General features: G+C 39.1%; 1 long non-coding RNA gene across 1 annotated transcript in view; it reads left to right on the plus strand.

The window, feature by feature from the left end:
• The window catches only part of LOC123334885, a 101,154-nt gene that overhangs the window by 81,308 nt on the left and 4,203 nt on the right, over positions 1 to 15,643 (plus strand). The window contains exon 3 of the long non-coding RNA XR_006553077.2: positions 7,780 to 7,871. This is a non-coding gene — a long non-coding RNA (uncharacterized LOC123334885). The remainder of the gene's footprint in view (positions 1 to 7,779; positions 7,872 to 15,643) is intronic.

A 15,643-nucleotide genomic window follows, 5' to 3' on the forward strand; every position in this document is an offset into this window, starting at 1 on the left:
ACTCCAGTGTTCTTGCCTGGAGAATCCCAGGGATGGGGGAGCCTGGTGGGCTGCCGTCTATGGGGTCGCACAGAGTCAGACACGACTGAAATGACTCAGCAGCAGCAGCAGCAGACTCTTGGCTCTACTCCAGATCTGCTGATTCAGAATCTGCAATTGAACAAGACTTCTCAACTGAACAATAACCAAAATAAAGTTTTAGAAACTTTGTCTTAAGGACATTTACAATTACTGAGTGAAGCTTTTAATATAGATAGTATATTAATAAATATTATTTTAGTCTAAATAGTGTAATACATTTCAATTAGCTTAATCTTAGTGGTCATATTATAAATGTTACAAAAAGTAAAAATAGATAAGATGTATGAATGCATATGAAGTGTACAACAAAGAAATTGTAATTGATGTGTCTTTTAACTTCATAAAATTTAAAGATATGAGAGATATTTATAAGACAAGCACTCAGGCAAAAACTAAAATAGGAAAGATATAATAATAAATAACTATTGACACAGTCCTGACTTGTACAGTATGTTGTACTTTTAAATAGTTACAGAAGAATCCCTTGATCTGCTGATTCAGCTTCCTGGGAATTTTTCATTGCAGAAATATCCAGAGTAAGAAATATGTTACATACACAAAAATAATACCTCAGAATTTTTTTTCCTGTATCAAGCAATTGGAGACAATCTGAGAAGTAAAGGAGTGTTGAAATTATAAGATGTCTGTTATATAAGATGATGCAAGTTTAGAACACAGAATGTTCATGACTGCTACTTTTTTTTCTAAAGACCAATTTTTGACACTATTACACTTAAGTAAATGCATTCATATGAGTGAGGACTAGAAGATCATTCAGAAAAATGTAAATTGATTTGTGAATGTCATGAGATAGTATTTTTCAACTTATAATAATGATATTTGCAAGTGAGAGGGCTGTCTTCTGGAATGGCAAGTTAAGAGCTCCAGAAAATCTACTCTTCCATCAGAACAGTGAGAACACTGGCCAAAACTGTCAAAAATAAACATTTCTAGAATTCTGGAAATTAAATTTATCCAACAAACTGAGGACTGTTTGAGGACTAGTCAAGAAAAAGAGTTGAAACTTAGTAGGAACAGTGACTTTTACAGCATTCAGTGTGGCCCAATCCCATCATTTCTCCCTTCCTCTGTGGTAAGCTTGAATATGAAAAGCTCCAATAATTGTGAAAATCAGTGGCCTCACAAGCCTTAGAAGAAGCAAACCCATAAGGTTTGGAATGTCTCGAAGTCCCAATCCCCTCAAAATTGTCACTGTTGACATCTCTGGTGGCTTGATAAACAGCTCCATTTTCTGGGCTTGTTTTCAACTGACCCAACTCTGAGATCCCTCTGCTGAATCGCACTAACCCCAGGACATGGGCAGAAAACAGCCTGTGGCAATTGTTAAGCACTGGAACTACCTGAAGCAGCATTGCAGGTTGGGGCCAATGAGACACTGACCAAAAAACCTTGAAAGTAAAACTGAGAACTTGGAAGTCCTTAGGGGCTGTGAAAGACTGATTTGTTCCTGGAAATTTCCATGTCCACATGCACAGCTGGGGCTGTGTGTATGATCAAAAAAGACCCAAGAAGGGTCTAATCTCTCCCCTCTGGCTGACCTTGAGGGCTCCGCATGACTGGAAGTGAAGACGAAGGAGCAGTTGTAAATTGTTCGCTGGAGCTTTAGAAACATACACACACACACTCACACACACACATGCACAGGCACCTCTTGTAAATTGTTTGCTGGAGCTTTAGAAACACACACACACACACACACACACTCACACACACACCCTTGACAAATGTTGGAGGGATTTACTCATTCAAATCATTTAAGGGACTCTTGTTCAGTCATTCCTTGACACTAAGCTAATAACAGAAATTTCAGTGGCCATACATGACAAAGGATATAGACTTTCAAGAATTAATACTGGAAATTTTCTAAGGAAAAGTAAAAACAATGACAACAAGAAGAAATAGAAAAATGGCAAACCTGAGTGGGGACGGGTGGGATTTAATTTCCAGATGTGGTGCATTATTTTATTTCAGTATCTACTTTTAACAAAAATTTTAGATATGTAAAGAATCAGAAAAGTGTGGTCCATACATCAGAAGAAAAAAAAAGACACACAAAAAACAGCAGCCAAGAGAAGCTATACCTTAGGAAGCTCAGATGTTAGACTTCCCAGACAAAGACTTTAACTCAGCTGTTATAAATATGTTGACAGAACACAGGACAAGTCATACAAAATGCATTTTAATATACTTTTTATCTGCAAAGAGTACAACATTAACAACCAAAGCACTGGCATTTCAGGATTTTTTTCCTTTTTTCAGAAAAGCTAATTGGCTTTTTTTCAAAGATTCAAGAATTGGGCAGCAGCTCACCTAACAACTAGAAGAGTACTCCCATTTCAGGGAATTTTTAATTTAAAAATATTTAACATGCTAGACATGGTAAATGGAAAAGGATATTAGGAAATAACACTCTTATCTCAGAAAACTAAATTATATTCTTATTTATTGGGCATTGTTATTATATGATAGTAAATATTTTTAAAATTGTTAAATTTTTAAAACTTTGCCAACAAAGATCCATATAGTCAAAGCTATGGTTTTTCCAGCAGTCATGTACAGATGTGAGAGTTGGACCGTAAAGAAAGATGAATGCCAAAGAACTGATACTTTTGAACAGTGCTGGACTCTTGAGGGTTCAATGGACAACAAGGAGATCAAACCAGTCAATCCTAAAGGAAATCAACCGTGAGTATTCATTGGAAGGACTGATGCTCAAGCTGAACTGCCAATAATTTGGCCACCTGTTGCAAAGACCCGACTCATTGGAAAAGACCCTGATACTGGGAAAGATTGAGGGCAGGAGGAGAAGTGGGTGACAGAGGATGATATGGTTGGATAGCATCATCAACTGGATGGACATGAGTTTGAGCAAACTCAGGAGATAGTGAAGGAGAGGGAAGCCTGGCTGCAGTCAGGGTCCATGGGGTCACAAAGAGTCGGACATGACTGAGCGACTGAACAATGACAAATTTTAAAAATTACTGCTTTACATATAAAGCCTTAAGTCCATCAACCTTAGATCATAAAAACTTAAAATCACATTGGCGTTGTTCAACAACGAAACCTGAACGGGTTGCCATGTAAAGTAGGTCATTATTTTTGGTGGTGATGAAGTAAAATATACATGTCTGCTTATCAGTGTTGCTTTGGAAAGAATTCTGGTTGAGAGCGAGAATCCTAATTTCCTTTCCAAAGTGATAAATTGAAGATTCTGTTGTGTCTATACAGAAGTGTTGTTTTCCCTAACTTACAAAGTCTCATTTTTATACAAATAAGGTACATTTTGCCTATATATTAATACATGGTGGTATTATTTCCAAGCCTACTTAAGGAAGATTTTAGAAGTAGAAGTATAAGAGGCACACATAAGTAATGGAAAAATTAAATAGGAAATGAAAAAGTAAATTTGTATAATTTTTGTTTAAATGAAATATGGGTGGACCTACTTGAGAGGCTAAAATTTTTAAAAGTGACTTAACAATGCTAACAGGGTGTGGAACAACACAAACTCATGCATTGTTGGTGGGAGTATTAAAATGGCATAACTGTTGCTGTCATTCAGGTACCAAGTTGTGTCCAACTCTTCGAGACCCCATCAGCTATAGCATTCCAGGCTTCCCTCTCCTTCACCATCTCCTGGAGCTTGATCAAACTCATGTCCATTGAGTTGGTGATGCCACCCAACTATCTCAACCTCTGTCGCCCTCTTCTCCTTCTGCCTTCAATCATTCCCAGCATCAGGGTCTTTTCCAATGAGTCAGTTCTTCACATCAGGTGGCCAAAGTATTGGAGCTTCAGCATCAGTCTTTCCAATGAATCTTCATGGTTGATTTCCCTTAAGATTGACTGGTTTGATCTCCTTGCTGTCCAAGAGACTCTCAAGAGTCTTCTCCACTACTACAGTTCAAAAGCATTAATTCTTCAGTGCTTTGCTTTCTTTATGGTCCAGCTCTCACATCTGTACACAGCCACCGGGAAGACCACAGCCTTGACTATATGGACCTTTGTTGGCAAAGCGGCATCTTTGCTCTTTAACACACTGTCTAGGTTTGTCATAGCTTTCCTGCCAAGAAGCAACCATCCAGTGGTTTAATACTGCCCTTCTTGGGAACTGGGATGAGGATTTACCTTTTCCAGTCCTGTGGCAACTGCTGGGTTTCCCAAATTGGTGACATATTGAGTACAGCACTTTAACAGCATAATTTTTTAGGATTTTTAAATAGCTCTGCTGGAATTCCATCACCTCCACTAACTTCATTGGCAACAGTGCTTCCTAAAGCCCACTTGACTTCACACTCCAGAATGTCTGGCTCTGGGTGAGTGACCACACCATCATAATAATCCACGTCATAGCTACTTTAAAAATGCTCTGGCTAATTCTTATATAGTAATAGTAATTAACCTAGATTTAACCCATAACCCACAAGCAAAAACATATTCACAAAAAGTCTTATGCAAAACTGTTCAGGGAATTCTCTGGCAGTCCAGCGGTTAAGACTCTGTGCTTTTTTATTGCAGTGATCCAGGTTTAATTCAGTCTCTGGTCAGGAACTAAGACTGTGCAAGCTCTGCTTCATGGCCAAGAAAAAAATGTTCATAGCATCTTTATTCATAACAAAAAAACTGGGTAAATTTCAGTTGGGCTGTGCCAAAATCATACAATGGAATTTACTCAACAATGAATGGCTAATATACAACATACTGTTGTTCAGTCACTAAGGCATGTCCGACTCTTTGTAACCCCATGGACTGCAGCACACCAGGCTTTCCTTTCCTTCACTATCTCCTGGAGTTTGCTCAAACTCATGTCCATTGAGTCGCTGATGCCATCCAACCATCTCATCCTCTGTCATCCTGTTCTCCTCCTGCCCTCAATCATTCCCAGCATCAGGGTCTTTTCCATTGAGTCAGTTCTTCACATCAGGTGGCCAAAGTACTGGAGCTTCAGCTTCAGCATCAGTCCTTGCAATAAATATTCAAGGTAGATTTCCTTTAGGATTGACTGGTTGGATCTCCTTGCAGTCCAAGGGACTCTCAAGAGTCTTCTCCAGCACCACTGTTTGAAAAGTATCTATTCTTTGACACTCAGCCTTCTTTATGATCTAACTCTTACATCCATACATGACTACTGGAAGAAGCTGTACTACTAGAAATAGGTTTGACTGTGTGGACCTTTGTCAGCAAAGTGATGTTTTTGCTTTTTAATACACTGTCTAGGTTTGTCCTTGCTTTTCTTCCAAGGAGTAAGCATCTTTTAATTTCGTGGCTGCAATCACTGTTTGCAGTGATTCTGAAGCCCTAGAAAATAAAATCTGTCACTGTTTCAACTTTTTCTCCATCTGTTTGCCGTGAAGTGATGGGACTGGATACCATGATCTTAGTTTTTTTAATATTGAGTTTTAAGCTGGCTTTTTTGCTCTCCTCTTTCACCCTCATCATGAGGCTCTTTAGTTCTTTACTTTCTGCCATAAGGGTGGTGTCATCTGCATGTCTGAGGTTATTGATGTTTCTCCCAGAAATCTTGATTCCAGTTTGTGCTTCATCCAGCCCAGCGTTTCGCGTTATGTACTCTACATAGAAGTTAAATAAGCAGGGTGACAGTATACAGCCTTGTCGTACTCCTTTTGAATTTTGAACCAGTCTGTTGTTCCATGGCCAACTCTAACTGTTGCTTCCTGACCTGCATACAGGTTTCGCAGCAGCCAGGTAGCATGATCTGGTATTCCCATGTTTTTAAGAATTTTCTACAGGTGTTTGTTGTGATCCACACAGTCACTGGTGACTCAGAGGGTAAAGAATTCACCTGCAATGCAGGAGACCCAGTTTCTATCCCTGGGTCAGGAAGATCCCCTGGAGAAGGGCATGGCAATCCATTCCAGTATCCTTGCCTGGAGAATCCTCATGGACAGAGGAGCCTGGTGGGCTACAGTCCATGGGTCACAAAGAGTCAGACCTGACTGAATGACCAGCACTTGCACTTTCATGCAGTCAAAGGCTTTAGCATAGTCAGTGAAGCAGAGTAGATGTTTTTTTGAAATTCCTTTCTTTTTTCTGTGATCCAGTGGATGTTGGTAATTTGATTTCTGATTCCTCTGCCTTTTCTAAATCCAGTTTCTACCTCTGGAAGTTCTCAGTTTACATACTGTTGAAGCCTAGCTTCTCTAGGGTTAGGCAAAAAGGGTCTTTGTTTTACAATGAAGAGGAAACAGGGCTTCCCAGGTGGCACTAATGGTGAAGAACCCACCTGCCAATGCAGGAGACATAAGAGACGTGGATTTGATCCCTGGGTTGGGAAGATCCTTTGGAGGAGGGCGTGGCAACCCACTTTGGTATTCTTGCCTGGAGAGCCCCCAGGGACAGAAGACCCTGGCAGGCCACAGTCCTTAGAGTCTCAAAAAGTAGCACATGATTGAAGCAACTTAGCACACTTGCAAGAGACAAGGCTGGAAAGAAGCGGTGTGGGGAAGCAGAGTGGAAAGGTGACTTGGTTGGATAGCACATCAAAGAATGTTTGCCTTGGGGCCAATGGGTACTTAAGACAGTTGCATGCTGCCTGAGGCTGACGATGGGTCAAAGTTCAGGTGCCTGAAGGAAGAAAAGAAGCTGAAACAGGTTTAACAATCATTTTGTTCCCATTCATCAGTGGGGACAAGCAGTTCAGCTAATCATTTCTGAGGCAAAGAATAGGAATTTGGAGCATCTCTATTTGGCTTTGATGTGGGTAAACACTGGAGTACATCCATGAATCTTATCAGAATCATCTGAGGAAGTATGGTTCTCTGCACTAAGCAGTTTCCTAGATGAAGGAGTCAGGGATTTCTTTAACCAATGCTGTTTTCCAGTACCACAGAGATCCAGTAAAGTGCAGCATTGTCGCAGTTTGTAATTATACATCCAATTGTATGACTATCTGACTTGTGTGTGTCTCACTCATGAAATGATGTTACAGGAAAACACAGGCTGAGTCTGTTTTTTGCTGCACACCATGGAAAACTCAGAGCTGGGCATTGTGAATACTAACTTGTAGTCATTAGTAGACAAAGGAAAGAATAAACAAATGGATTCACAATAGTCAGTAGAAAGTTTATTTCTCTTTTTCACTTCCATTAAATGAAGGATATATACAGCTATCTTCCTATTCTGAAATATTTCAGTTATGAGAAAACAGTTGTTTTCACGAACACATAGTTCAGGGATAGAACTGATTTAACAAAGCTTTTATTTGTTGAGGGCAAGGTGCCTTTTCATTTGGTATTTTGTCTTTGCTTTTGAAGTTCTGTTGAAGTATAATTCATACAAAAAATAATTGCAGAAGAGAAATTTTAATTTGTGAAAAGTGTAACATTTTAGTTGAATTGCCTTTCTTCTCCATCCTCCTGAGAAAGGGAATTACCTCTCTCATCAATTTTGAGATTACACCTGCACAGTGTCTAATGACGCTGGTGACAGTTTTTCTTCCCTTAGAATTTCACCTCACTTCCATCCATTCTCCTGTTAAGAAATTAGCCAATCCACACTCTGCTTCTGATATCCTGCCCTAAGAACTTCAGTGTTCAATGCAATAAGCGATACAAACCTGCTCTCATTCTCCTAATGAGCTGCCATTTTGAATTGTCAGTATAAGGTGTTCTCTTAGGCAGTAAGTCATTAAAACTCAATTTGTTTTCATAATTACAGGTTACTGTATTCAAGAGGGATTTTCTACAGTTTAATATGATGAAACTGGAAGAAACGTGCCAGAAAAGGAAGCATTTGAAGACATTCATCATGTAAGTAACCTCTCCTTCAGCAGACTCCTCTTTGGAGTGGATTGCCATGCCCTCCTCCAAGGGATATTCCTGACCCAAGATTCAAACCCATGTCTCTTACATCTTTGTGGGTAGGGTCAGGTGGAAATTCTCTTTTAGTAAAATAGGGTCTAAGTTATGTGCAAGATGGGAATATCATGTCTAATATAGCAGAGACATTACTTTGCCAACAAAGGTCCGTCTAGTCAAGGCTATGATTTTTCCAGTGGTCATATATGGATGTAAGAGTTGGACTGTGAAGAAAGCTGAGCACCGAAGAATTGATGCTTTTGAACTGTGGTGTTGGAGAAGACTCTTGAGAGTCCCTTGGACTGCAAGGAGATCCAACCAGTCCATTCTGAAGGAGATCAGCCCTGGGATTTCTTTGGAAGGACTGATGCGAAAGCTGAAACTCCAATACTTTGGCCACCTCATGCGAAGAGTTGACTCATTGGTAAAGACCCTGATGCTGGGAGGGATTGGGGGCAGGAGGAGAAGGGGACGACAGAGGATGAGGTGGCTGGATGGCATCACTGACTCAATGGACATGAGTTTGAGTGAACTCCAGGGGTTGGTGCTGGACAGAGAGGCCTGGAGTGCTGCAATTCATGGGGTCGCAAAAAGTTGGACACGACTGAGCGACTAAACTGAACTGATAGACAAACTGGGGGTTTCAGAAGGAAAATAATTCTCAAAGTCCAAGATATGTTTACTATTATAGATACTTGAGAAAAAATATTAATTGGAACTTGAGAGTCCAAGGAACCCAAGGTTATTTCGGCCCCTTCCAAGGTACCTAGAGATCATCCTTCCTACTTGATATCATCCTTCCTACTCCCCAGGAGAAGAAACTTAAGCACAGCAACTTAGAAGGAAAATTTTAAAACACAGAAGGGGGGCTTCCCTGGTGGTCCAGTGGTTAAGAATCTGCCTTCCAATCCACTTCCTGGGCTAGGAAGTTCCCACATGCCAAGAGGCAACTAAGCCCATGCAACACAACTACTTAATCCACTCTCTAGAGCTTGTGCTCCAAATTAGAAGAAGCCACCTCAGTGAGAAGCACACACAGCACAGTGAGGAGTAGCCCACGCTTGCCACAAAGAGAAAACGATTGAGCAGCACCAGCAAAAGCTAAATATTAATTTTAAAAATCAACACTCACAGAAGGGAAACTGGAACTCAGTAATTTTAGTAAAGGAGCAAAGTAATGCTTTCAGAAATAGTTGATTTCAAAGAGAAAGGGCAATGAGAAGGAGGTGGCTGGTGAGCCCCTCAAGAGCTTAAAACAGTGCTTCTCAGTGCAAATAAATCACCTAAAGATCTTGTTAAATATGCAGATTCTTGTCCATTAGGCCTTGAGTGGGGCCTTAGAGTTTGCATTTCTAACAAGTTTTCATGTGATTCTCAAAACTATTGGTCTCTGGTCCACATTTTGAATAAACAAGTCTCCGTGGAATGTTTGAAAGGCACACCAAAGACAGAGATGCTGCTACTGCTGCTAAGTCACTTCAGTCGTGTCCGACTCTGTGCGACCCCATAGATGGCAGCCCACCAGGCTCCCCCGTCCCCAGGATTCTCCAGGCAAGAACACTGGAGTGGGTAAAGACAGAGATACTCAGTAGTAAAAAGGAAATCATACCAGGAAGTGCAGCCCCTGATCATCAACTGAATGGCTAAGCTCTGACTGGATTTCTAAAAGGAAGGCTTTGTAAGGATCTTTGCAAATTTTCTTCACTGAAACCAAGATTTCTATAGTACCAACATGCATCAAGCAGGTGTGTTTAAGGGCTTCTTCTGAATGAATATTAAAATTTAAATTTCTTTTTTATTCTTTAATCTTCAACGTGGTTTTTATATTGTCAATGAAAAAGTTTAATCAATAGTTTGAAGAAACTAGTTTCCTTTGTCGTGCAGAAGGTTTTAAGGTTAATTAGGTCCCATTTATTTATTTTTGCTTCTGTTTCCATTGCTATAGGAGACAGATAAAAACAGATGTTGAGATTTATGTCAGAGTGTTCTGACTATGTTTTCCTCTAGGACTTCTATAGTATCCCATCTTACGTTTAGGTCTTGCATTTGGAGCTTCTCTGGTGGTTCAGATGGTAAAGAATCTGCCTGCAATGCAGGAGACTTGTGTTCGATGCCTGCATTGGGAAGTATCCCTGGAGAAGGAAATGGTATCCCACTGCAGTATTCTTGCCTGGAGAATCCCACGGACAGAGGAGCTTGATAAGCTACAGTCCATGGGGTTGCAAAGAGCTGGAAATGACTGAAGCTACTTGGCATGGCACATTTAGGTCTTTAATAAGTTTCTAGTTTATTTTTGTATATGCTGTTAGAGAATGTTCTAATTTCATTTTTTTACTTGTAGCTGTCCAGTTTTGCCAGCACTACTTATTGAAGAATAAGTTTTCTCCATTGCATATTCTTGCCTCCTTAGTCATAGATTATTTGACCATCTGGGCTTTCTATTCTGTTCCATTGATCTATGAGTTTGCTTTTGTGCCAGTTTCATACTGTTTTCATGACTGTAACCTTGTAGTATAGTCTGGAGTCAGGGAGACCAATTCCTCTAGCTCTATTTTTCTGTCTTAAGATCGTTCAGGGTCTTTCATGTTTCCATACAAATTTTTAAGTTATTTGTTCTAATTCTGTGAAAAATGGTGTTGGTAATTTGATAAGGATTGCGTTGAAACTACAGACTGCCTTGGATCATATGGTCATTTTAACAGTATTGATTCTTCCTATTCAAGAACATGGTTTATCTTTCCATCTGTGTATGGGCTTCAATTTCTATCATCAGTATCTTCTAGTTTTCAGAGTACAGGTCTTTTACCTCCTTAGGAAGGTTTATTTCTAGATATGTTATTATTTTTCATGCAATAGTAAATGGGATTGTTTTCTTAAGTTTTCTTTCTGATATTTCATTTTTAGTGTATAGAAATAAACTTAAAAGCTTTGCACAGCAAAAGAAACAATGAACAAAACAAAAAGACAACTTACAGAATGGGAGAAAATACTTGCAAATTATGCAACCAACATGGGTTTAATTTCCAAAATATATGAACAACTTACACAGTTCAATATCAAAAAAACAATCCAATCAAAAAGTGAGTAGAAGACCTAAGTACACATTTTCCCAAAGGAGACATACAGATGGCCTATAGGCACATGCAAGATCCTCAACATACTAATTACTAGAGAAATGCAAGTGAAAGCTACAATGAGATACCTCTTCAAAGCATTTAGAATGTCTATCAGCAAAAAGTCTACAAGTAGTAAATGCTGGAGAGGGTGTGGGAAAAAGAACACCCTTCTACACTGTTGGTGAGAATGCAAATTGTTGCAGCCACTATGGTGAACAGTATAGAGGTTCCCTGAACTCCCTGGTGGCTCAGACAGTAAAGAATCCACTTGCAATGCAGGAGACCTGGGTTCGATCCCTGGGTCAGGAAGATCCCATGGAGAAGAGAGTGGCTATCCATTCCAGTATTCTTGCCTGAAGAATTCCATGGACAGAGGAGCCTAGCAGATTACAGTCCATGAGAACACAAAGAGTCAGACATGACTGAGTGACTAATACTTTCACTTTTTTTTCATAGAGTTTCCTTAAAAAAAAAAAAAAACAAAAAAAAACCTGAAATTACCATATGATCCAGAGATTCCCACTGCTGGGTATATATCTGGAGAAAACTATAATTTGAAGAGACACAAGCACCTCAGTGTATTTAGAAGCACTCTTTACAAATACTTAGCCAAGACATGGAAGCAACATAAATGTCCATTGACAGAAGAATGAATAAACATGTGGTGCTTACATGAAGTGGACTATTACTCATCCATAGAGAAGAATGAAATAATGCCATTTGCAGCAATATGGATAGACCGAGAGATTATCATACTGACTGAGCTAAATCAGACAGAGAAAGACAAATATATGGTATCACTTATATGTGGAATCTAAAAAAAAAGATACAAATGAACTTATTTATAAAGCAGAAATAGACTCACAGACATAGAAAAACCTAAAGTTACTAAAGCGAAAAAGGCGGCAGGGATAAATTCAGAATTTGGGATTAACAGATATACACTATTATATATAAAATAAATAGACAAGGACCTACTGTATGGCACAAGGGACTATATTCAGTATCTTGTAATAATCTAATGGAAAAGAATCTAATATACTATAAAAACCTAACATATATAACATATGTGTATGTATAACTGAACTGCTTTGCTATACACCTAAACCTATACCTTAATACAAATTTTTTTTTAAAGAAAGCTCTGAGGTCAAAGCACAGTTATATATATAATTTCTGAGACATAGGGTTGCTGTCAAATGACATAGTGATAGTTTACACAATCCAGATCTGCATATACAAAGGCAGTAGTGGGTCATCTTTACAAGACTGAGAAGGAATGTTATCTCCTAAGGAGGTCTGGTTAATGCAAATACACAATACACACTAAAGAGGAGGGACGAGACCCAAAGGGGCAGAGAAAAGTTTGTTTAAATTTTTCTTGTCTTGCCATAATATATAAATTTTATTTCACTGATATAAAAATATGATGCTGGTTACAAATTTAAATTCAGTACTAAAAAAAAAGTTTCTAAAGCAGGACTTTGTCCATCTTTCAATTTAGCCTTGTCAATCTTTTCCGGTGCCTGCTCCTTAATCCCCATAGAGGCTTGAGGCTAAAATTGTGACTAAGTACTTAACACGGAATGATGGAAAAGTGAAAGACATCTTGTTTCCCAAAGCAGAATGTAAATTAATTCTCAATGGAAATCACGGCTTTGAATCTCCAAGTACCTTGGAGAATTAGTCGTCTCTGTTGTTATTTAGGCGCTAAATTGGGTCCAACTCTTTTGTAACCCCATGGACTGTAGCCTGGCAAGCTCCTCTGTCCCTGGGATTTCCCAGGCAAGGATACTGGAATGGGTTGCTATTTCCTTCTCCAGGGGATCTTCTTGACCCAGGAATCAAACCCGACTCTCCTGCATTGCAGGCAGATTCTTTACCACTGAGCCACCAGGGAAGCCCCCATATTGTCTCTAACATGTGAATATTTGAACGATTTTGGAAGTATTTCTCACAATAACTAGCCTATTTATCAGAAATATATTTAATTTTTAATGGGATTTTTAATGTTTACAAGCATTAAAATTTAATTAAAAGTAATTAAAATTTAATTTTTATAATACATTTTAAAGTATTTTATACAAAGCTATTTATAAATAGTGCATGCATTTAACTGTGTAGTAGTTTTCTAGTGGAGGTTGTTTAGAGCATGTAGTTGAAATCAGCCCCGAGCGTAATCAACATGTACCAGTTAAGCTCTCCCTCAACTCAAAGCTAAAGCATACATTTATCCTGATCAAAATAAGAATGATCTTTTAAATTAAACCTCCATCTCCCATTGCTGGAGCAGAGGGATCACTTTATATTCAGTTGAGTCGCAGTTGATAACCATTTCCCCAAAATTTATATTTCATAATCAATATTCCTATGAAACTCTTACACTATTTAGTATATAGTTAGTTGATAGAAAAATTGACTAGAGACCATGTAGAAAATGAATTTCTTATTTTAAACAATTTAAAAAGCATTATCTGCTTCCCTGTTAATGGTCCTAGAGGAGAATGTATAGTGAAACAATTGTTACTAAATATTTGACTTTATAATTTTCAATTATTCTCTCTATGGAATTGTTGCAGGAAGGCAGACCCCTTCCAGGACCCGAAACTGGGCTCTTGTCTAACACTCAGAAATGAATTGTCCGAGGAGACACATGTGCTGATAAAGCAAGAGATTTTATTGGGAAAGGACACCTGGGTGGAGAGCAGTAGGATAAGGGAACCCAGGAAAACTGCTCTGCCATGTGGCTCGCAGTCTCGGGTTTTATGGTGATGGGATTAGTTTCTGGGTGGTCTTTGGCCAATCATTCTAATTCAGAGTCTTTTCTGGTGGCGCACGCATCACTCAGCCAAGATGGATGCTAGCAAGAGGGATTCTGGGAAGTGGACGGACACGCGGTGTCTCCTTTAGACCCTTCCAAAACTCTTCCAGTTGGTGGTGGCTTATTAGTTCCATATTCCTTATCAGGATCTCCTGTCATAAAACAACTCATGCAAATGGTTACCATGGTGCCTGGCCAGGGTGGGCGGTTTCAATCAGTGTGCTTCCCCTAACAGAACAGGGTATCTTTTCTTTTGCTAAGATAGTCATTACCTTAAAAACATTCTTTCGGTCTTCCCTGGTAGCTCAGTGGTAAAGAATCCATCTGCCAATGCAGCAGACACTGGTTTGAGCCCTGATCTGAGGAGATTGAACATGCCACAGAGCAGCTAAGCCCCAGCTCCACAGCTACTGACCCTGTGCTCTAGAGCCCAGAAGCCACAGCTATTGATCCCATATGCTTCAAGTGCTGAAGCCCACACACCCTAGAGCCCACGCTCCACAACAAGAGAAGCCTCCACAATGAGAAGTCCAGGCACCGCAACTAGAGAGTGGCCCTCGCTCTCTGCAACTAGAGAGAAGCATGCGCAGCAACAAAGACCCAGGGCAGCCAAAAATACATTAATAAGTAAATAAAAGTATTTTTTTTAATTCTTCAATTAAGGATTTTATAAAGCACTGAATTTTCATATTTTTAGCATTTTCAAATGACTTATTATTTGTATCTTTTAGCAATGTAGAGACTTCTTTATTCTATCCATGTACATATTTTAGAAGGGAGAAAAGCTAACTTGATTACTGTGCCCTTTTTCTGTTTCAAGGACAAACTACATCTGATGTATTTCAAAAGATATATAGAACTTTCCATTTTTATTCTAATTACCCTTTTTACGATGTTTAATGTTGTCACATACAGTGAGGCCATAAAACACTATACACTGAGGATGCAGATGTTAATGACTGCTTCAAAAGACTATAGTTTAGGGAATGTGCAGCATTGCAGACAGAAATGTTTTTTTTTTTCCTATCTCTGGAGGGATTTTTCAATGCAGCAGTACTCAGAGGAACTGCATCCATGATTCTGCTGAGTTTAACTCAAAGACATTTTCTGTTTTATCTTTCTTTATTTGCCAGGTAGCCTTCAAGCTACAAATTTACATGAGAAAACCACAGTGTACTGACTTTTAATTAAAACTTCACCCCCAAAAATGCATTGGGATTGAATTTAAATATTTAATTAAAACACAGCTTTAAAAAGAAAATAAGAAGGAGGGATTTGAGACTAAGTTATCATTTGAGTAAGAGACATCCTAATTTAACCATGACAAGTACCTCCCTGTCTAAGGGACTCACCTGACCTGTGGACCATTAAATTTGTCTTGCTAATGAGTAGCCCCTTCTGTGTATTTTGTGGGCACTAAAACTGAGGTCTCCCAACATTGAAATCATCATCTTATCATTCTCCTGTACTTTTTATTGTGATGAATGATACTCATATCCCTCTAGTCACCAAAGCTTGAAGCCCTAATTTCTCCCACTCCCTCCCTCTGCTTAATAATCAGTGTCTTTTATGAAGATAACTTGGCACACAGCTCTGCTTATATAGGGACAATGTTAATTGGCTTCAACAGAGTTTGTGCAAGTGGGGTCAAATTGGTTCTAGAATACAGTTTTAGAAATCAATGAACTTTTTCTCTAGAGGTGGCAAGATCATGTGAAAGTCACAGTTGTATTGAATTCAGAATGGTGTAGCTTCCGATAAGGTGTGGCTGTAGCACTTCTTGTCTC

The sequence above is a fragment of the Bubalus bubalis genome, chromosome 8 (assembly GCF_019923935.1).
Source record: "Bubalus bubalis isolate 160015118507 breed Murrah chromosome 8, NDDB_SH_1, whole genome shotgun sequence".
Lineage (NCBI taxonomy): Eukaryota > Metazoa > Chordata > Mammalia > Artiodactyla > Bovidae > Bubalus > Bubalus bubalis.